This window comes from Amblyomma maculatum, chromosome 5, assembly GCF_055883805.1.
Source record: "Amblyomma maculatum isolate TAMU_Amacu chromosome 5, ASM5588380v1, whole genome shotgun sequence".
Lineage (NCBI taxonomy): Eukaryota > Metazoa > Arthropoda > Arachnida > Ixodida > Ixodidae > Amblyomma > Amblyomma maculatum.
In genome coordinates, this window is record NC_139348.1 from 41,375,269 (window position 1) to 41,398,593 (window position 23,325).

The 23,325-nt window shown below is 45.2% G+C and overlaps 1 pseudogene across 1 annotated transcript in view; it reads right to left on the reverse strand.

Moving 5' to 3' along the window:
- Positions 1-385: 385 nt before the first annotated feature.
- Positions 386-23,325, reverse strand: part of LOC146188139 (cytochrome P450 3A28-like) — a 57,391-nt pseudogene continuing 34,451 nt past the window's right edge. Inside the window, exons 8-13 of the transcript XR_014707719.1 lie at positions 22,039-22,111; positions 21,304-21,412; positions 11,108-11,199; positions 10,872-11,012; positions 4,852-5,014; positions 386-964 (exon numbers count right to left, since the gene is read on the reverse strand). The product of XR_014707719.1 is annotated as a cytochrome P450 3A28-like (transcript). The remainder of the gene's footprint in view (positions 965-4,851; positions 5,015-10,871; positions 11,013-11,107; positions 11,200-21,303; positions 21,413-22,038; positions 22,112-23,325) is intronic.

The following is a 23,325-nucleotide window of genomic DNA, read 5'->3' on the forward strand; positions in this document are numbered from 1 at the left end:
GGAGAGGAGCACTTCGCGTACGTTCACACTCAGTGTCAGTAGTTTTCGTTCTAGGCCGCTTCGGATAATGATACGCGACAGACCTCACATTTTCGTTGCCTTTTTAATGTGTCTGTCTGGCCTCAAGCCATTGGAAGTCTCAGCGTATAACACCTGAGGCTAATTAATCCAGCCTATTTCGAGTCAAAATGCCCTTAATATTATCAACATCAGTTGTGGTTGGGTGATGATAATGATGATGATGATTTAATGAGTAGAAAACTTTGAGAGCACTGCAGCGCCGCTACTAGAGAAGCACGAATGCCTGCAGTCACAAGTGTAACAAAGCAGGTGCTTGTAGCTTTTTTATGACAACTTTATTTAATCATATCAACAATCTATGGCGCAGTACGTATTTATGATTGCATTCCTGCAGTGGGGTAGTTTAAGCATAGCAGGTCATCGAGAGTGAATGTCTCTACAATTTTCCTTTACGTTCTTGCTTTTCTGTGGGAGCTTGGTTCGAAGCGAACGATTTTATTGAAGCAAAATCGTTTTTCTCCGCATTATAAGCTTGTGGAAGGAAAAGTTAACCGGAAGTTAACATTATTGCAAAGGCGTAAATGATCCCGGATTGAGTAGCAAAAGACAACAAAGCATCCTGTTTTTTTTGGCCCTTAATCTCGTTGTTACCTTTCGCACTGTTTCAATAATGTTTTATCTCCTTATCCTGACTGCGAGGTTTCCAATTAGGTTCAACGTTTTTGCTAGTGTTATCGAGAAACTTCAATAGAAAACTACCGTCTCGGCTAGCACGTGCAGTTCCTCCTACTCATGAGCACTTTCAACCGGCGCTTTCATGGCTTGTATAGATGACCACGCTTGTGATGCGGACGCGAGTGAGTCAGAGCCGGTGGAACACAATGTACGGTCCATCATCCTTTGGCGCTGACACCATGGCGTAGTATGTCATGTTCATTCCATTCTGAAAGAAGTGAAAATGTGTAAAAACAACAAGAGAAAGAAACTGGAGGACGCTTAAGTTTCGCCTTTAGGATTTCAACGCGACTGCGTTTTCGGGCCCCGTTTGATGTCCTTAAGCCCCAATCATTTGAACACGATGGATGGATGTATAAGGCTTTGAATCGGGAGGCAGCTCGCGCCATCTGTTTCGGCAGCGTCGTAGGATCGAAAGATTTTTCCATTGAGCGCCGCATTGCAAGCAGGCAGAACGGAAATGTTCGTTGCTATTCGCTTATCTATTACTTTCGTAATTAGTGTCTTTTTAATGACACATCTTCATATTAGCTGAAGGCAATGCATACATTACGTCTATCTTTGTTCGTTGAGAAGAAATGTGGTTCTGTGGCGGAGTGGTTGTGTGTTCGTTTGTCTCAACCGTGTGTAACTCCGAGGAATTGCGCGAAAGTTATTCTTTCTTTCCTTGCTTCTGATTTTCGCGTTACGACCACCACACCGACACCAGCTTTTCTGCGTCGCCAGGTCCCTAACGCTACCGCGTTAATTTCCGCCATATACCTAAGAGGCCTCTCTTCTATAATATGTTGGTCCTGAAGTCGGTAGAGCTGTTACTGTCAGTGCCTTATAGTTCTTGGCTTGGTTTGATTTATAGGTTTTACCGCCCCAAAGCAACTCGGGCTATGAGAGACGCTGTAGTGGAGGACTCTCTAAATTTCGATCACCTTGGGTCCTTCAACGTACGTTGATATCGTACAGCCCACGGACGCCCAGCTTTTCGCCGCCACGCGAAAAGCGGCCGCCGAGGCCGGGATTCAATCCCGTACCCTGGAACACAGTAGTAGAGCCCTCTAAACCCTGCGCCACCCCTTCAGGGCATTTATAGATCTTGTCTAGCATGATTAATTCAATTCCTTTTTACTGTACGAAATGCACTGATATAGTTATTGTTTTTGTTTTGTAAAACTCAGTGCGGCAGGTCTTCGTTATGCAATGTTCACAATTCAGCCCCCGAAACTTATTTTTTCTGATTTTGCCGATAAAGCTTCGAAATAAGCGAGCATCTAATAGTGACATCTGGCAGCCCACAGTGAGAGAGAGGCAAAATTCCTAGTGCTCAGCGTTCCGCTGAAATAGTGAGAAGAGAATCCATTTGCAAATGCATGAGTGTGAAGCAGTTAAATGTGGTGACACCAAAAATGTAACAATGCGAACATAAATATGAAAACGGTTGAGGTCGGAATGCAGGGCGTTTTCGATGACTCCTTTCTTCCCCCCGGGTTGACTATTGAACAACAGCGAGAATGTTTTTTTCATAACTTGTCCGCTACTCCAAGCTGGTTGCAACACTTATTTTTTAACCTTATTTCTATGCTTCAAAACTCAGAAAATTGGTCTTCAGCTAAAGAGAACATTATATTGTCGTTTATTGCGTTTTAACACTTTTCCAATGAGGTGTACACAGATGCCATGAAAAGATGAAAATAACTCCCACGAAGGTAACTTAATGATATGAAGGCTTTAATGATATGACGCGACATTGGTAGTGGCTTTCATCTGCGGAACCACAATAATTTTATATGATTATCCTAGCCTAGATGACTTCCACCTTTTTCGGGCAGTGAAGTCGTGTCTTCTGAACGTTAATTTTCTACCCAGGGTGGCCGACTGTCCAGAGCGACCACCTGAAGTTACGCATTGTTCCCTAGTGAAAAAAACCGTATGAGTCACAATAACTTCATAGATATCTCATACTAAACTCATACAAATCTCATTAATTCTCATATATTTCTCATGATGAGGTTATTATGAGATTATATGAGATATGTATGAGATTAGTATGAGTTTAGTATGAGAATTTGTATAAGGTTATTGTGACTCATAGGGTTTTTTCACTAGGGTTACGCATCGTATGTTCCAGTTTTTGTAGGCGCGAGAACCAAAGCCATGAAATATTTCTAAGCGTCTAAACATGCTAACAAATGTTATACAAATGAACTTTTTAGCAATTTAGTGCAACCTCTAAAACAAATGAAGGATGGAAAGAATGCGCGCACAATTGTATGCAGACAATCCGATGTGTTCAGCCCCGCCATGAACAATGAGGACCCACAGCGGTATATATTCTGGAACCCCATCCAGGCTAGCACTATTTTTCGCAACAACTGGCTGCATTTATGTTGCATCAGCAGGCATTCTTAACAAAACTGCCGAACATGCGGACACGCGCGTTTCAAACACTCCAAGGCTCACGTGGGATCTAAATTGGTTTTGTGCGGGAAACCGCAATCGGGCTGGGTGTTGTTTCTGCACCAAGAGCTCACTTACTATTGCACGTGCCTTCAAATTCTGCACAAGGGACTGTTTTTGGTAGCCCGCCTTCCAGCCAGTTATGGCCGATGTGGGACCTAAAGCGGTTTAGCTAGGGCGACCTCATTTGGGCTTCACGAGGGGTTGCAAAAGTTGAACTCTCATTCATATTCCACCTTTCCTTAAGTAACCTACAAGAGAGCAAGTGAGGCAGCATGTGGGCATGCCCGTTTTTGCCTCACTACTGCTAATGTAGGCCCTACAGAGTTTTAATGTGGCCTCCTTTCTAATCTTTGCGGGCTTTCCCACGAAGAGTCCACGAAGAGGATCTTCCTTCAAATATCTGACAAGGGACCATTTCGAACGGGAGGGTGTTGCTGACCAAAGGTGAGATTATTCTTGTGGGTTATGCCGGCAGTTTCTCAGCCGTAGCGCCACTTAAGTAATAAACATTGTTCACAAGTCGGTCACACCTAATAGATTAATAGAAGCGTTGGCTCGACCTGCGAACTGAGGCGTACCCCATTTAGCCTTGTTCAGTGCTCCTTCATACCTATCATAACAGTAATGTCAAGTGTCGATAGTGGCTTCATCCCAAAATCGCTGACACTAACTAACGCTTGAAAATCCCGGCCACGTACCTGGCAGGCTTTAGTTAGCTGGTGTCATATGAGGCCAGAATCTCATTGTGCACCGGGTAGTTTGATGACAAGAAGCCGCACTATAAGACCTGTTTCGCCTGTAGAGCCAACTCGGGTAGCCCGTTAGAGCAGGGAGGGCGACATGGGAATCAAATTCAGACACTTTGGATCCCTACTCAGACGCGCTGCACACAATATAAGTTAAAGGCGCCAAAAAACAACACGCACACACACAAGAATAGAAGAATGGGACAGAGCGCCACTCACAACTGATTTATTGTGCAGGAAAAAGTACATATATAAGTACGATGGCCAGAGAGCTAATTGAAGCATTTCATATCGGAAAGAAAAGTAATTTGTGTGTCAATGACACGTCGATCAATCTGTACAATGCAGAGAAAGCGTTTCTTGAACATAGCTTATCTTATATGACATGATGCTGAATGTGTTCCTTGCGCATGTGCCGGCAGTGATATATATGTACTTTTTCCTGCACAATAAATCAGTTGTGAGTGACGCTCTGTCCAGTTCTTCTTTTCTTGAGCGTGTGCTTGTTGTTTTTTGGCGCCTTTAACTTATAATGAATAGACACCAACTAGCCCAACAAGAAGTTCTCTTGCGCTGCACACAGGCCACGCAGCCACATTTGCTTCGGCAATCGGAGCAAAATTGAATAAAAATACTGATGGCTTGACTATTTAATAAGAGCGTTAAAAGCTACTTTAACGGGGAGCCTCTCGTCAGCATGGGAGTCGGCGTGTGAGATAAAAATACATGGCATATCTCTGGCAGGTGACAGTAGGCACTGATTGGTAGGCGGGCTGTGGGGCGTCAAGAGACCATATGGCATGATTAACCTTTTATATTTTGACCTGGAATGAGAACCTTTAACGGCTGTTTGAGTGTCTAAGCGAAAAAGAAAGCGCAATTTTCTGGTGCCTACCTGTTGAGATTCCCCCAACGTGAGCTTGAATTTCTCCACCATCCTTGCACCGGTGTAGACGATTTCTAGGAGTGCCAGATGCTCGCCGATGCAGTTCCTCGGACCATCACCGAAAGGTTGGTATGCCATACTCGGTCTAGCCGCTACGTTGTCTGGCAAAAATCTGGGAGGATGAGGAAATTATGTAGTGCTCAGAGGCCTCGAACGTTTAGTTTCGAAAAACCATACCTCTTCTATCAGCAAAGAAGTTCAAAGTGAGGTTAAAGAATCGATGGTTGTCAAAGCGTAAGTACTCTGTGTCTGAAACGGTGCTTTGCCTCTTTAAACGCAAAAAGATATCAAAGTCAGACAGGAAGAGCAGGCAGGAGTTGAGGGGTGTTCAGCAAATAACTGTAGAATTTCTCTACTTAACACATATAGAAGACTGAAGCGTTAAATTCTGCGTAAGCAACCACAACAACGTGCACAAGGTACAGCGAATTGAGCTGATTACGAGTACCAAAAACCATTCCGTATGAAAATATGTTTATGGCAACTAACCCATTTAGGTGGTTTAAGAAAGGAATATCAAAGACGAAAATGACACCACCAAAAAGAGAAGCAATCTTTTTTAACCCGAGGCATAAACAACAAAGTCTACTCTAAATGTGCATAACGAATACAAATCGCTTCGGACCTTGGAGTGTTTGCTGCATTCTCAAAATGAGCAATAGGTTTCTGTTCTTCTGCGCCTAAAAAAGTTACGCCTTCCTGTATATTTGCATCCAGTTTGTAGTTACAAAACTCGTCTTCCATTTCAACTGTGGCTATTAAAGGTCAACTGAGCTGTCGCTGCCACTACACACGAAGGGACTGGATGTCAGAAACCCAAGTTCCTTCCTACTCTCATCGTTCATCTCATCCAAATGCTTGTTCTTGTAAACAATCATACTCTCGGCCAGTAGGCTTACAGCGGCATAACTTTGGATGCTCTAAAGCATGCACACTCACTGAATCTAATATGAAAGGGTACCGCTCCCTTATGTAGAGTGTTTCAGTGCGCCACCAATTGTGCCTCCGATCACCTATTTCGGCGATGTACGAGAGTCTGCCTGAACACATTGGACATCTTTTTTGAGATGGGAATCCACCAGGACACTTGCATCGCGGGTCACGCACGCTGATTTTAGCTCGTGTAGGCACGCTCGTTTGACATGGCTACAACGGCGCTCAATATGTACATCGGTTGGTGTTCCACATATTGTGGTAGGCTACAGCGTCCAGCGAATGAATCTGTGCAGCCAAAAACGAAATGCTGCAGCATTCGCATTTTGCCTAACGACGCTAAATGTGATGTCAGTTTTTTTATTTCAGCGTCAGGCAAAGTTCTCCTCGATATTAATACTTGGGACCTGACGCCATACAGGTCGTTTTCTAGACAAGCCTTGGACTTCGGTTAGCTTGAACATCAAAAAGAGCATTGCTAGTATACAAGCACCATTCAGATGAATATCTGCCGCTACAACCAGCAATTTTCGTAGTTGTAAAGGATACCAGTCCTAGATCAGGATGTTTTGACACTATATGAAACAAAAACGTTGAATGAATCATTTGTACCAAGATACCATTAGGTAGACTTACCCATGACTTTAAAAGAAAGCCCTATACGACTTCATAGTTTATTTAGTTTTGATTTTACATACCCTCAATCACCGAGGCTGAGTGTATTTAGTATATATATATATATATATATATATATATATATATATATATATATATATATATATATATGAAGGAAAGAAGCCAACAGTCGGCGAGGCCAAGGAAAGCATTGGGGATAATGTTTTTATGTCTTTTTATTATTATTTTTTTAAATTTTTACTTGGATAATCACAGAAATGAGTAATGCAATCACTTAGGGGAAAGATAATTAAACACAAAGTAGAAGAAAAAACAACGTGCCGATGGTGGGGACCGAACCCACGACCTCCGAATATCGCGTCCGGTGCTCTTCCAACTGAGCTACATCGGCCGCTGTCCCCCCTGCTACTTGTTTGGGTATTTATGTTGTCTGTATACGAACCTTGAGATGAAGCCATAGGTAGCGTAAGAGGGTTCTAGCACAGCTTTCGCCCTCGCTCTTGATCACGTTCTACGTGACGCTGGCGGTAACACAGGACGTTCCACGTCCGCCGCTATAGTTGAGGGCGGCGCTGGTGAACACTCTCAAGGTTCGTATACAGACAACATAAATACCCAAACAAGTAGCAGGGGGGACAGCGGCCGATGTAGCTCAGTTGGAAGAGCACCGGACGCGATATTCGGAGGTCGTGGGTTCGGTACCCACCATCGGCACGTTGTTTTTTCTTCTACTTTGTGTTTAATTATCTTTCCCCTAAGTGATTGCATTACTCATTTCTGTGATTATCCAAGTAAAAATTAAAAAAATAATAATAAAAAGACATAAAAACATAATCCCCAATGCTTTCCTTGGCCTCGCCGACTGTTGGCTTCTTTCCTTCATGTATTATAACGAGCACCCTCATTTCCCCTTCATTTATCTGCTTGTAGCTTACGGGGGTCTCGGTTCTGGCAGTCTTGAAGCCATAGGTAGCGTAAGAGGGTTCTAGCACAGCTTTCGCCCTCGCTCTTGATCACGTTCTACGTGACGCTGGCGGTAACACAGGACGTTCCACGTCCGCCGCTATAGTTGAGGGCGGCGCTGGTGAACACTCTCAAGGTTCGTATACAGACAACATAAATACCCAAACAAGTAGCAGGGGGGACAGCGGCCGATGTAGCTCAGTTGGAAGAGCACCGGACGCGATATTCGGAGGTCGTGGGTTCGGTCCCCACCATCGGCACGTTGTTTTTTCTTCTACTTTGTGTTTAATTATCTTTCCCCTAAGTGATTGCATTACTCATTTCTGTGATTATCCAAGTAAAAATTAAAAAAATAATAATAAAAAGACATAAAAACATAATCCCCAATGCTTTCCTTGGCCTCGCCGACTGTTGGCTTCTTTCCTTCATGTATTATAACGAGCACCCTCATTTCCCCTTCATTTATCTGCTTGTAGCTTACGGGGGTCTCGGTTCTGGCAGTCTTGAAGCCATAGGTAGCGTAAGAGGGTTCTAGCACAGCTTTCGCCCTCGCTCTTGATCACGTTCTACGTGACGCTGGCGGTAACACAGGACGTTCCACGTCCGCCGCTATAGTTGAGGGCGGCGCTGGTGAACACTCTCAAGGTTCGTATACAGACAACATAAATACCCAAACAAGTAGCAGGGGGGACAGCGGCCGATGTAGCTCTGTTGGAAGAGCACTGGACGCGATATTCGGAGGTCGTGGGTTCGGTCCCCACCATCGGCACGTTGTTTTTTCTTCTACTTTGTGTTTAATTATCTTTCCCCTAAGTGATTGCATTACTCATTTCTGTGATTATCCAAGTAAAAATTTAAAAAAATAATAATAAAAAGACATAAAAACATAATCCCCAATGCTTTCCTTGGCCTCGCCGACTGTTGGCTTCTTTCCTTCATGTATTATAACGAGCACCCTCATTTCCCCTTCATTTATCTGCTTGTAGCTTACGGGGGTCTCGGTTCTGGCAGTCTTGAAGCCATAGGTAGCGTAAGAGGGTTCTAGCACAGCTTTCGCCCTCGCTCTTGATCACGTTCTACGTGACGCTGGCGGTAACACAGGACGTTCCACGTCCGCCGCTATAGTTGAGGGCGGCGCTGGTGAACACTCTCAAGGTTCGTATACAGACAACATAAATACCCAAACAAGTAGCAGGGGGGACAGCGGCCGATGTAGCTCAGTTGGAAGAGCACCGGACGCGATATTCGGAGGTCGTGGGTTCGGTCCCCACCATCGGCACGTTGTTTTTTCTTCTACTTTGTGTTAATTATCTTTCCCCTAAGTGATTGCATTACTCATTTCTGTGATTATCCAAGTAAAAATTTAAAAAAATAATAATAAAAAGACATAAAAACATAATCCCCAATGCTTTCCTTGGCTTCGCCGACTGTTGGCTTCTTTCCTTCATGTATTATAACGAGCACCCTCATTTCCCCTTCATTTATCTGCTTGTAGCTTACGGGGGTCTCGGTTCTGGCAGTCTTGAAGCCATAGGTAGCGTAAGAGGGTTCTAGCACAGCTTTCGCCCTCGCTCTTGATCACGTTCTACGTGACGCTGGCGGTAACACAGGACGTTCCACGTCCGCCGCTATAGTTGAGGGCGGCGCTGGTGAACACTCTCAAGGTTCGTATACAGACAACATAAATACCCAAACAAGTAGCAGGGGGGACAGCGGCCGATGTAGCTCAGTTGGAAGAGCACCGGACGCGATATTCGGAGGTCGTGGGTTCGGTCCCCACCATCGGCACGTTGTTTTTTCTTCTACTTTGTGTTTAATTATCTTTCCCCTAAGTGATTGCATTACTCATTTCTGTGATTATCCAAGTAAAAATTTAAAAAAATAATAATAAAAAGACATAAAAACATAATCCCCAATGCTTTCCTTGGCCTCGCCGACTGTTGGCTTCTTTCCTTCATGTATTATAACGAGCACCCTCATTTCCCCTTCATTTATCTGCTTGTAGCTTACGGGGGTCTCGGTTCTGGCAGTCTTGAAGCCATAGGTAGCGTAAGAGGGTTCTAGCACAGCTTTCGCCCTCGCTCTTGATCACGTTCTACGTGACGCTGGCGGTAACACAGGACGTTCCACGTCCGCCGCTATAGTTGAGGGCGGCGCTGGTGAACACTCTCAAGGTTCGTATACAGACAACATAAATACCCAAACAAGTAGCAGGGGGGACAGCGGCCGATGTAGCTCAGTTGGAAGAGCACCGGACGCGATATTCGGAGGTCGTGGGTTCGGTCCCCACCATCGGCACGTTGTTTTTTCTTCTACTTTATGTTTAATTATCTTTCCCCTAAGTGATTGCATTACTCATTTCTGTGATTATCCAAGTAAAAATTTAAAAAAATAATAATAAAAAGACATAAAAACATAATCCCCAATGCTTTCCTTGGCCTCGCCGACTGTTGGCTTCTTTCCTTCATGTATTATAACGAGCACCCTCATTTCCCCTTCATATATATATATATATATATATATATATATATATATATATATATATATATATATATATATATATATATATATATATATATATATATATATATATATGTACGTACGTGCGTGTGCGTGCGTGGCACTTATAATGTTTGTTTGGTTTGGTTTGTGGGGTTTAACATCCCAAAGCGACTCAGGCTATGAGAGAAGCCGTAGTGGAGTACTCCGGAAATTTCGACCACCTGGGGATCTTTGACGTGCACTGACATCGCACAGCACACGGGCGCTTTGATTTGCGCCTCCAGCAAAAAGCGGCCGCCGAGGTCGGGATTCGATCCCGCGCCCTTTGGGAACAGCAGTCGAGCGCCGTAACCACTGCGCCACTCCGGCGGGGTATATATGTCTATGTCTGTGTGTCTGTCCATGTCTGTGTGTCTGTCTGTGTGTGTGTGCGCGTGCGCGTGCGTGCGTGTGTGCGTGCGTGCGTGCGTGTGTGCGTGTGCGTGTGTGTGTGTGTGTGTGTGTGTTTGCGGCACTTATAATTTTTGCCAGACTCATAGTCTTCCGTATATCATATTATCAAAATCGCAGCTAAAACAGCAACAACGTTGTGATTTCAAGAGTATTGCAAGGCGTGGGAAGGCACGTTTCTCAATCGAAGTCGGAAGAGCTCGGTGTTTTGCCGAAACTGTGTGGAGTATAATTTAAATTTTCTTGGCATGCACTAAGGAACTCGGGGAGTATAATCGGCGTAATCCTCGAGTAGCTTCCCTACCCATGGGGAGATAAAATAAGTTCTAAAAGAGGATAATTCAGAAGTAAACAAACGTTCGGTATCTCTTCTTCTATCCCTGGGACGTTGCTACAAACACGTCTGTCGTAAATAAACACATTTCCTTTTGCAAGGTTTGCTTATGTGTGAAAATTTCGGCCTGATAATTTTTAAGAGCAGTTACCAGTCTGGATCGAATCTTTCAGGCTCAGGCCAGATGCGAGGGTCCATGTGGATCTGGGTGGTGGGGGCCATTATCGTCATTCCGGCCTTGTACTTGATGCCGCCGTACTCAAAGTCATTGGCCGCACTCCGGGTTGTGAACCTTTGCGGACAAACACAGGAGATTAGAAAAAATATATGCCAGCATTTCCTCCTTCCGTATGATAAAGCGTAGATGCGAGTTTGATTGAAACTCACGTGACTGCGGGCGGGAACATGCGCAGTGTTTCATTGACGACTCTGCCAAGATACTTCAAACCTTGGGTCACAGCCGTGTAGTCAAGTACGCCCTGAAATTTCCAATCCAGAATCACTAAGCCGTTTAGATGAAACGTCGAGGAGTAGTCAGCCTTACATTTACAGTGAAAATGAGTCAGTCTGAATTGTCTTACGTAATAAGAAGAGGGCTTTATTATAAAAAGAAATTCTCAATTTAACTCCTCTAATCGTCCTGTGTTGCAGAAAATCTTCGTTTTCGACCGTGAGCGAAAAATACGTTGAAGAAACAAAATTAAGGCATAGGTCGAAATTGTCCAGATTGAGACAAATTTCTTAGTAAGATTATCGTAACAAAACGAAAGGAAGTGTCCTGAAAAAAAAAATTTGGTAATTAGGGCAAGGGGGAAGACCCGAACCCAAAATCTTGAATATGCGGGACGGGCAAGCCGTCCACTCTCTGCTTCAAGCTGAATAAAAGTATAAGTACTTGGTGAACGCCATGCACGAACGGGACCCATTGCTACAATAGCGTTGCACCCTAAAGGCGAAGCGAAAACATTCCCAATGTGTTGTGTTATATTCCCCAGGAGTTACCCTAGTGAAGAACACCATATGAGTCACAATAACCTCATACAGATTTCTCATAATAAACTCATACAAATCTCATTATTCTCATATATTTCTCATACTAAACTCATACAAATCTCATTATTCTCATATGTTTCTCATATTATGAATGAGTTTATTATGAGATTATATGAGATTGGTATGAGATTAGTATGAGTTTTGTATGAGAATTTGTATGAGGTTATTGTGACTCAAAGGGTTTTTTCACTAGGGTAGAGACACATACACTCAGATTTTCGTGTTATCCAGATGACAAAAAGTTTTTATATAAGTTGACGAGATTTGTTTCAGTTCAGTGGGCTCAAAGGAATGGGCTCAAAGCCTTTCTTGTTGCCGCATGCAAGTTCCTTGCAGCCTTTCTATGCTTACAGCTCTCTTCTCCCCTTTCCTTTGTACCACCTCTCGATCCCTTTTCTTCAGTGCTGTGCACGTGTGACTGACTCCTTCTCCTGGTTAACATCCCCTTCATTTCTTCTGTAAGGAGAGTCGCTCAGTGTAGAGTAAAATGTATTCTTTTATCCGCGTTCGCTTCCGTACAATTACTTTGGAAAAATCTAGCTTTTCTGTTAAAGTTAAATGTTTTTTTTGCTGGGGAGGGGGGGGGAGAACCATTCCTGCTCCAGAAGGCATACTGACCATTCTCGAGCAGCTGCCCTTGTAGCGTAGTCCAGTTAGAAGGGTTACAAATACTTTTATTTTTTTTTATGTCGGCTCAATACCACAGCCAAAAAGAAAATCATAACAGACATTCTAAAAGCAACAATCACCCTTAAAAAAGCCTGCTATTACATTACTAAAACACTTGAGAGTAGCCAACTCGTATAACACAGAACTCCATAATGGTGGCTGAAAGCTTCACGAACGTATATTGATGCCAGTGGGAAAAAGACAATGAAGAGAAGCAGGTCTCACGCTCGGACCGGACGTCCCTGGACTACGCTAACACCGGCTCTCTGTGTTACAACTAAAAACTGCGTAACTAAAAAGGATGTTTACCCTCTGCCCAGAATCGACGACGCTTTAGATCGCCTATGCAACACCAAGTATTTTTCTTCCTTGGACCTCAAATCTGGGTATGTACTGGCAAATCGAGGAAGACGAGATGGGCCGCGAGAAGACTTTATTTATCACTCCAGACGGGTTGTACGAGTTTCAGGTCATGCCGTTCGGCCTTTGCTCCGCGCCATCAATCTTTCAAAAGCTTATGGACACCGTCCTTGATGAACTGAAATGGCAGACGTGTCTCGTATACCTGGGTGATGTGATCGTCTTCGCCCCAAGTTTTGCAGAACACATTAGTCGCCTCGAGGTGGTACGGCAAGCTATAAATACTTCCGGCCTTACTTATGTATTTATTTATGGCGCTGAGTTTGCCACACGGCATAAAAGGTGGTGGTAGAGTCACAGAAATGTGTAGAGTGCAGCCATGTACAAGAAGTCACATAAACGGCGTGCATAAATGTTGTTTGTTATCCATAAGTGGAAATGAGAGTCATTACTCGGTGAAAGTCCAGCTTTTTGTAAAAGAATCTTTCGTATATGCGAAGTTCCTGGACATGTCCATATTAGATGCCGGACAGTGGTGTTGCAAGCGGGTTCTTCGCAGTGTGGGCATTTGTCGGGGACTGGAATAGTAGTACTTGGCCACTGGTGTCGAACGGCGGGCGTAAGGGCCACTCCGACTATCAGCTGTCTGAGAGATACCTCCATCACTCTTGTTAGATTGGGGGAAGGGAGCACGTACACGGGGGAATTAGAGCACGTGTACGCTGCCTGAGGGATGCTGATGATGTCAAATGGGTCAGGAGTGGATCCGGTGGCAAGGAATCATGAATAGGTTGCGACACATCGGCTGCATGAGGAAGCACGTCTGCTGTTATGGTATTCAAATTTTCGTTGTCTTCAACCCAGTGAATGGACTTTCCTTAAATGTTTTACGGCTTCTTTAGAGTGAGTCATTATGCGTACTTGTTTAAACGTAGGGTCGGCAGGTAACGCTTCTATGGCGTTTAAGATAGCTTGCAGTTCGAAGGCAAGAGTTGATTTGGCGTCGGTAAGGTAACTTCGATTGGTGTTCAGGTGAGGGTGGGTTGAGCTTATAAAAGCAACTGAACCACCTGTTAGGGTTACTGCTGCATCTGTGTGAATAATACAATCATCATGTGTTGCGCAAGACGTTATTGGAAATGAGGATGAGAGCTGCGATTTCTTGGTGAGTAGAGGCTTATTAGAAGTAAGGTGGTAGTAGTCCCATGGAAGTGGCTGGTTCTCTAATTCAAGACGAAAGGAAGCTTTTCTAGCTCTGTTTGTCTGTCTTTGGGCAGTTAATTCTGGCAACGTGTTAAGGTGGGCGTACTCCTGGAGTAGACGGATAGGAGTTGAACGAGGCAGTCCCGTAATGACTCGCATGGCCTCGTGATTGAGTGCCTCGAGTGTGGACCATTGCCGTTTTGTCATTTTCTGAAACTCCGCCTGGCATAGAAGCCGCGGCTGAAAGACAGCACGAACAAGTCGGCGAGCGGTATCTGATCGGGCACCACCAGAACTATTTGCTATTCTTCGAATTAGTCCCAGTGTGTTCATGGCACTTTTGCGTACATCTGATAGCCAAACTGAGCCTTTTCCTGAAGAATGTACATGGAGGCCCAACATCTTGGTATGTTCCACTTCAAGGAGGGGTGTATTGTCAGTTGTCAACGCGAATGGATTAGCTCTGAAACTTCTGCGGCCGGCCTTATTGCCCACATGGACATAGCATGTTTTGGTGAGGTTGAGGGATAGGCCTGTGTTGTGGGGAAATTTTTGAAGGATATTTATGGCATTTTGCAGATAGTCTTGCGGCACCTGCACTGAGCGATTTGTAGACCACATAGTAATGTCATCTCTGTAGGCTAGCACTTTAATATTAGGAATTGAGGCAAGTTCATGTATGAGAGAAATAAATACAATAATAAACAAAGTTGGACTAAAACTGAGCCCTGCGGTACTCCACGATTAGAAATGAAATGTCCTGTTGGTTTTCCATTTACACGGACAGCAAACGTTCGGTGGGAGAGGAACGCGTCAATTGCACGAAAAGCTGTAAGGGCATTCCAAGTGATGGCATAGTATTGATGATCGCTGTGTGGAGGATGTTGTCGTAGGCTTTCGTGATATCTGTTGTCACGACTATGCGGAAGAGACGACTGTGAGATGAACAATATATTACTTCATTTGCAAAAAGTTGAAGGCCATCTTCAGATTCGTAACCAGGCCGAAAGCCGATCTGTGAAGACGAATATTTCTGATGATGGTCAAGCCACCAGGATATTCGAATGGCAAGTAGCTTTTCGTACAGTTTACAGATAGTTGGGGTAAGAGAAATCGGGCGTAGAGCACCAAGGGTTTCCGGGCTTTGGTATGGGAACTACTACAGAATGTTTCCAATCTGGTGGAATTTCACTGGAAATCGAGATTTCATTGAAAATTCTCAGAAGTGAGGTCAATGATTCACCTTCTAGATTGCGGAATAGTGTATAAGGCACACCATCATGACCGGGTGTGGTGTTTGGGCGGATGTCTTCAATCGCAGCGATCAGCTCAGCCATGGTGAAAGGGTTTGTGATCTTATCTTCTAGGAGATGGTTGGTGAGACTGAGTGGAACCGGTGCAGGTTGGCAGTCGATTATAATTGGGGAAGAACTGAAGAGCCGCTTGCTTGGCAAATTCTTGCGGTGAAAGACGCAGGGCTGTTCGAATACTCTCGGCGTAGTCTTTAACTAAGGATTTTCGTTCCATTGCATGAAACACACGCCATAGGTGGCGGTTTCCGATCGGAGTACTTATGTGAGAACACCAGTCTGTCCAACGTTTGTGTAGAAGGTGCTTAGAATACCGACGGGCTATAGCAGTTAGTTTATGAAGTTCTGCTATGGCAATATTATTGGACGGATGCTGACTGACGTATACGCCATTTGCTTGCGCCGTGCCCAGAGGTTAAGGAGGTGAAGGGCAGGGTTTGGTTGGTATTCATTGATGGTTGAAGACACGGTGTGCTGATTTAGAACGTGCATGAAAGTAGAAAGTGCCGAATCAGGAGTTATAGAGATGAGGCGAGCATCTGTACGTAGAGTATCCCAAGAAGTAACGTGAATTTTGCGGCGAATTTTACGTAGTGTGCTTGAGGTAAAATCGATTAGAATGGGGGAGTGGTCGCTGCCCCAGGTGTCTGGTTCGCAATTCCAGTGAGGATTAACAGGGCCCAGCCACTACGTAAGGTCCGGAGTCGACGCCGGTGCACACGGGCGGGTACATTTTGACAAACTGTTGAGAAGTGTAAACGACTGGTCAAAAAATGTGTCGTAAATTTGACGTCCACGCTTATAGTCTTGTATATATCCCCAGGCTGTGAGCGGTCCATTGAAATCTCCTCCAACAAGTTTGGATACACCTGTGTATGGGTATGAAAACGACGATGAAGATGAAATTGGGCCGTCGCCCTGTCTCTACCGATTGGTAATTTTTGTTCTTTTTGAGCTGTGTTCACTTCTCCGCCTATAATGTCAGCTGTTAACGCTGCCCGAAGATCCCAGGAGCTTCAGAACGCCTCAAGGCGACCCCTCCAGCGCACCCATCACAAAGCCAACGTTCACTTCGTGAGGCGCGCAGGCCTATCTCAACTTGGCCAATAGACATGAACAATAACCATGACATGGAAAGATCGCATGCAGTTTTCACCACCTCTACTGCCTCGCCTAACCTTCCACCTCAAAGATGTCCCTTAAGCAACTCAGAACCTACTTCATCACTACTAATGTCGCTGCGTCCAGCTTCAGGGGATCAACTGACTTCAGCTTCCGACAGCTTGCCTACTCCTGTGACCATTCCTATGCGGTATCTTTCCGATTCAACAGAACTAGCTAGCTGCAAAGAAGGTAAAACCCTCTTCAGACGATCATAATACGTCAAGAACCCCATCGAAATATGGGCTCCCTGACGCAGACTGCTCCTTCCGAGTACATATTAAGCCTACATTTCAATATGACATAACGTCAATTTCTTCAAGGTCAGTGCAACAGCTTATTGACCGCGCACTGGGTACAACAGGCTACTGATGATTTATTCACCACCGTCCCTCTAATTCAATCACAGTGCAAGTAGCCTCCCTTGGCGATGCTGAGAAATCCTGTCATATTGATAAAATATATATCAGTGACTCTCAATATGTACCTGTGCACGCATACCTAGCACCTGGACCCGGCTTGCAAAGATGTGTCATTTATAACCTGGATCCTAAAGCACCTCCAGATGAGGTTATGGGGGATCTTTTATCAGACACGCACTCTGTGCTAAATGCCCGCCAACTAGGTAACCGAGGCACATTTCTTCCACTTTTGAAGGGTCCTTTAGAACTCCCTACCCATTTGTTCACAACGGGCTGGTCGTTCATCCGAAGCCTTTCCGCCCTGCCCCAGTGTTTTGCTACCGATGCCTACGACAAGGCCACATCAAAAAAGTATGCCCTGCATCCGAGGACAATTTACCAAAACAATCAGCGAACGGCCTCCCCTCCTTCAAGTGTCCGTTTTGGAAAACAAACGATCACGACATTACGTATCCCAAGTGCCCTCGCAAGAAACGTCGTGTAGTACATAAGCCTACTTATGATGCAGTCAAGATTTCAAACCGTTTTGCTGCTCTATGAAACCACACAGAGGAGGATGCTACCGACCTGACGCCAACATATTTACCTCCGCCCTCTCAAATCCGCCCATCTTATGCATCTGTTTCGAAGCATAGTTCCAGTACTCTTCGTCAAACAGAAGATGAATTTCCACCAATTAGTTCCCTTACTATGACTAACGATATTTCTGTCATAGATGAAGAGATTGCCAAAGTTCGCCAACAACTTGATCCCCTTTGCAAACGTCGGTTAATCTTAGTGCAACGTTCGCATCAATCGCCTGTTGAGCCTACACGTCAAGTACATCATTGCTCTAATGAGTACAGTCATTTTGAGTCAAAATATGCCCAACCTCAAAAATCTGCAGCTACAACTAAAATGACATCACTGATTACACGGCTGCAGCAACTGCCTGAAATGATAGCATCTGTTCTGCCAACTAATGGCCACTAACCGTTAATCCTTTGTAATGCAATGGAACTGTAGGGGTCTCACTAACAAACTAACTGAATTGAAGCTCCGTATTCAAGAAGGAAAACTTAATGCCTGGGCTTTCCTTTTACAAGAGCATAACACTATTCCACCTCTATCTGGTTACTGCATATATCACTGCCCCTCAATACCCGACCGCCGCAGTGGTCTTGCTCCCGGTAAAGCGGCAATATATGTTCATTCATCCACTCCTCATTCTCCAATAGACCTATCCCGTTGGTGCAATACCCATGAAGAAGTGACAGCCATTATTACTAAGCCTCAACGTACTCCAGTTATATTAGCATCATTTTACGCACGACCGATATTTACTGTGCTCAACTTTGGATGGCTCACTTTCCGGCCTTACTTTAAAGCCGACAAAGGTCACGTCACGTACGAAGAATTGAAGTTTTTAGACCACGTCATCAACAAGGGCTCCCTCCCGATCCGGAGAAAACTTGCCATCGCGAATTTCCCGCGCTCCACGAGACCAGAAGGAACTTCAGCGCTTCCTCGGGTTATGTGCATACTACCGCCGCTTTGTGCCAAACTTCTCCAAAACTGTCGCGTGCCGTACGTATCTCACCAAGGCAGACGCATACAGTTCCAATGGGAAACACCACAGCAACTGGCATTTCAGGATCTTCAACGCCGAATTCAGTCAACACCCGTTCTGGGACACTTTAATGAATTCGCTGATACGGAGGCGCCCACCGATGCGAGTAATTTTGGTTTGGGTGCTATCCTATGTTCAGGTCCAAAAGGGTCAACAACGTGTACTTGCCTATGCAAGTTGTTCATTGTCAAAGATTGAGAGCAACTATTCAGCCACTGAAAAAGAGTGCTTCACCATCGTGTGGGCTATTATGAAGGTCAGGCCATAACGTTACGAGAGACCTTTGAAAAAGTAGTGACGGATGATCACGCACTTTGCTGGTTAGCCTGTATCAAGGATCCATCAGGGTGCCTTGCACGACGGAGTCTGCGCCTACAAGAATATAGCATCACAGTGACCTACACATCCGGTCGTACACAGTTGGACGCAGATTCTTTCCTAGGCTCCCGTAGAGCCTGCCCCAACTGACACAGGCAGGCCCCAACTGACGCAAGCGAAGAGGACGCCGTCGTCAACGCAGTAAGCTGTACAGACTTCGGCGCGCAACAGCGCACCGATCCTGGTCTTCAGGCAGTAATTAATTATCTGCAAAGTGCTAGCGGTAGCGTTACAGCAGTCTACCGGAGGGCATTATCCGGTCTCTGCCTACGCGACGGCGTGCTTTTTAACAATTTTGCCCCCAACAGTAGCCATTACTTGCTTGTTGTGCCTATTAATCTACGCAACGAAAATTTGCATGCCTGTCACGACCAGCCAGCTTCCGGCCACCTTGCGATCACTAGAACGCAAGCCGGAACTCGAGAAAAATGCTACTGGCCTCGCCTGGGACATGGCGTTATGAATTACGTTCACACTTGCCGTGACTGTCAGCGCCGAAGGATTCCTCCTGTCAAGCCAGCCGGCTTCTTAAAACCTATAGAGCCCCCTTATAAGCCGGTCCAACAAATTGGGATTTATTTGCTCGGACCATTCCCCACCTCAAGCTCCGGACAAAAGAGGATAATAGTCGCCACCGATTACCTGACACGTTACGCGGAGAGAGCGGCTGTTCCGAGTGAAACCTCTATTGAAGTTCAAAAAGTATTTGTACTGCAAATGGTCCTTCGCCACTGTGTTCCTCGGGCTGTGATCACGGACCGAGGTGCTGCCTTTTCTGCTGAGATTATGCAGCATATTCTCGACTTAATTCACACAGGTCACACCAAACAAACCCTCTCCAAACGAACGGATTAAGCGAACGTTTAAACATAACGCTTGCCGACATGATTTCAATGTATGTGGACGTTCGACACAAAACATGGGACGCGGTCCTACCTTACTTAACGTTCGCTTATAATACAGCTATTAAAGAAACGATCAATATGATGCCGTTTAGGGTAGTTTATGATCGCCAAGTCACCACAAAACGTGACGCCATGATGCCCCATGTCGACGACCATACCAATGACGACGTTGCGTACTGCAACGTGCCAAAAAAGCCCGCCAGCTCGCTAAGCGGCGCAGCCGTGACCAGCAGGGGGAGGATGCGTGACACAGAAGCCCGCGGCACCGCAAGGTTGAATATCAGACGGCTGATCTTGTCTGGGTTTGGTCTGCGATTCGACGACGCGGACTTGGCGAAAAGCTTTTGCACCGAGTTCTGCACCGAGTTGGCGCTCTTAACTGCGAAGTTGTTGCTCACGAGGCCCCCAATCAAGTCGTGCCGCACTCCTAAGATGGTCCACGTTGTTCGTCCCACGCCTTTTCACGCGAGGACGACCTCCCTGTGAGTTCGTGAATTTCCTCGAGCGTCGTGTCGATGCTTCCTTTCCGGGGGAGCTAATGACGTGCGAAGAGGACAATAAAGTAAAGCAGAAGACGATGAAGTTCCCGTATTGTGCTCGAACCGGACGTCCGTGGACGTTCCGAACACCGACTCTGTGTTACCGGCTCTGTGGCCTTCACACGTCCTTTTGCGAACGTTATAATATGACTGACTCAATTAAATCTTGCGTATCGCTGTGCAGCCATTGATGTTGACATTTGATCTGTAGGTGTTACAAATACTGTGCCTTTCCTTTACGGTATATAATAATAATAATAATAATAATAATAATAATAATAATAATAATAATAATAATAATAATAATAATAATAATAATATATTTCGTTCACAGGAAAGGAAAGGTGCAGTATCTGTCATATTTGTTTGTGCCCACCTGAACCGCTCCGCAAACGAGGGAGGAAGGTAGGAGTAAAAGCGGCGAGAGAGAGAGCGAGAGAGGGGCGCCGTGATGGAGGGTTCCGGAGTAATATCGACCACCTAGGGATCTTTAACGTGCAATGACAACGCAGAGCGCATGGACGCATCTTCGTTTCGCCTTCTTCAAAACGCAGCCGCCGGCAGACGGACCAGTGGCGAACGGCGGCGGCTATGCGTTTCGGCTAAAGCGTGCGAGAGAATTGGCGCCAGGAGCGAGCGCAGCTAGAACAACACGTTGCCTGCGGATCTGGTTACGAGGGACAACGGCGACGCCGACGGCGATGACGCCAAATGCATGGGCGCCAATGTGGAAAGAGAGAAAGAGGAATTATAGTTGAGGGCTACAGAGTAATTTCGACCACCTGGGGATCTTTGACGTGCGCTGACATCGCACAGCACACGGACGCCACTTCGTTTCGCCTCCATCGAAACGCAGCCGCCGTGGTCGGGCTCGCTATTTGAAACACTATTTTTGAGGATATTCTTTTCGTATTCTTGGCATTCGTTCTAGCCCGCTCGAAACAGCCTGTACTACACATTGCGTTGGAACTTACATATCGTTCCTTGACAGACTTCACTTCCTCCCGCACCTTCTCTTGAACATCCTGATGCTTGGCAAGGATGTAGGTGAGGTAACTGAGTCCCGAAGCTGTAGTTGCAAACCTGGAATGTAACATGCATGTACAGTATGAAAACGTACACATTTTTGTTGCTCAAGGGGAAGATTAACTGCTAAGAGAATGGCGATATATATCTACTGCTTCATGTGCTTTGCGATGTTACTTTGTGCCCATAACAAGCAAAGCAAAGCACAAATGCTAGATTTGATGCTTCTTTTCTATGCACTGAACGCATTGTATTTCTATGCACAGAATTTAGAGTTAGGATGAAATGGTGTCCTATCGTTTTGGCTTTCTTGTTTGCGGCTATTGAAAGGGCTAAAGTATTTTAGTGAATTTATTGAGTGTCCACTCAAGCGCAGCCATGCATACTGCTAACGAGAACAGCTCTCGGGTTGGAACCTTGGACTAGGGTCAATTTTACAAACTATTTGTCTATTTGAAAGCTGTATAGTTTTTTTTTAGACGCGTGACTACGTTTGGGTGGACGCTAATGAAATATTGCTCGTTTGTTACAAATTTACCTAGCAGAGAAGTTTTCTTTCGGATAGAACCTATCTATAAATTCCTATCTTGAAAATCGGCTAGGGTTTCAGGTTAATGTGCGTCGAAAGGTACAGCTAGTTAAATGCGCAACCTACTGTGGATAAAATACCGTCGAAAGCTTACCCGCCAATAAAGAGGGTGGTCGTATTTACGCCGATTTCCGTAGGACTCATTCTCTTGCAAGGCTTCGCGTAGTCTGTGCAGAAAATGAGACAAATTGCTATAATGCGCCGATCTCATGCCATTCGTGCGATGCTTGTATAACAAACCGTGAGTTCCGAGGCAGACAATTTTTGATAGTTGCCTTCATCAAGAGCGCGGTAGAGAAGCGAACAGTGCAGTGAATTACTGGCGATTCCAATGTAAGCCTTCGCACTAAGCATTAAATATTGTTACGTATATTTTTGATGGAAATCTGAGGCAGGAAGCCTCCGGAAATGACGGCATACCTTACTCGACAATGAAATCAATTTAGTCTGAAAATCTTTAAGCAATAACGCAGTGCTGGATACGCTGAGGTCGGTGAAATCATGGATATTCCTGAGCTTCGGAGACGCTTTCAAAGGAATGAACTAATGGTATCAAGACAAGAAATCTATTCATCTCTTTTTAATTTCATTCAGATGTGGGCTCCACGACAGATTTCTGTCGATGACATCTTCTAGGAAGCGATTGCTTTGTATAGGGGATGACTTTTCTGTTTATATATATGGTATATTGTGACATTTATTTTCGTGTGAAGGCCACAAGAGAGCATTTCTCACTTGAAATGTTAAGGCCCTGAAAATGTAGGTAACGCGTCACGACTCATGCTGCCCTTTGAAGTCTCGCACGGACTTGGGGACGAGTCACACTTGACGCCCAAGTGCAGATGTCATCGGCATAGATGGACAACTGAGCAGATTGTGGCGGCAAATCGATCAGGCCGATGAGAGCGAGGTTGAACAGGGTTGGGCTCAACACCCCACCCTATGGGACTCCGCTTGAGCACCGGTGTAAAGAGGTTGATCTGTACTGAGCCTGGATAAATAGCGACTTCTCTGATAAATAATCGCGTATCCAGCAGAACATACGGCCTCCAGTTTCAGCGGTTTGCAATGCTTCCATAATAGTCTGGTGTATTACGTTGTCGTAGGCGTCCTTAGTGTCCAAAAACAACGCCGCACTCAATCTTTTTAATTTTTTTTTGCACCTGTACGGATGTAACCAGGTCAACCACGTTGTCGTAGACGAACGGCCACGTCGAAAACCGGACACAAATCCTGGATAAACTTGGTATCTCTCCAAGTACCACTCAATGCGCGTGAGCAGCATTCGTTCCATAACTTTGCCGACACAGCTGGCAAGTGCTATCGGACGATATGATGAAAGCTCGAGGGGTGATTTCTCGGGTTTCAGCAGTGGAATGCA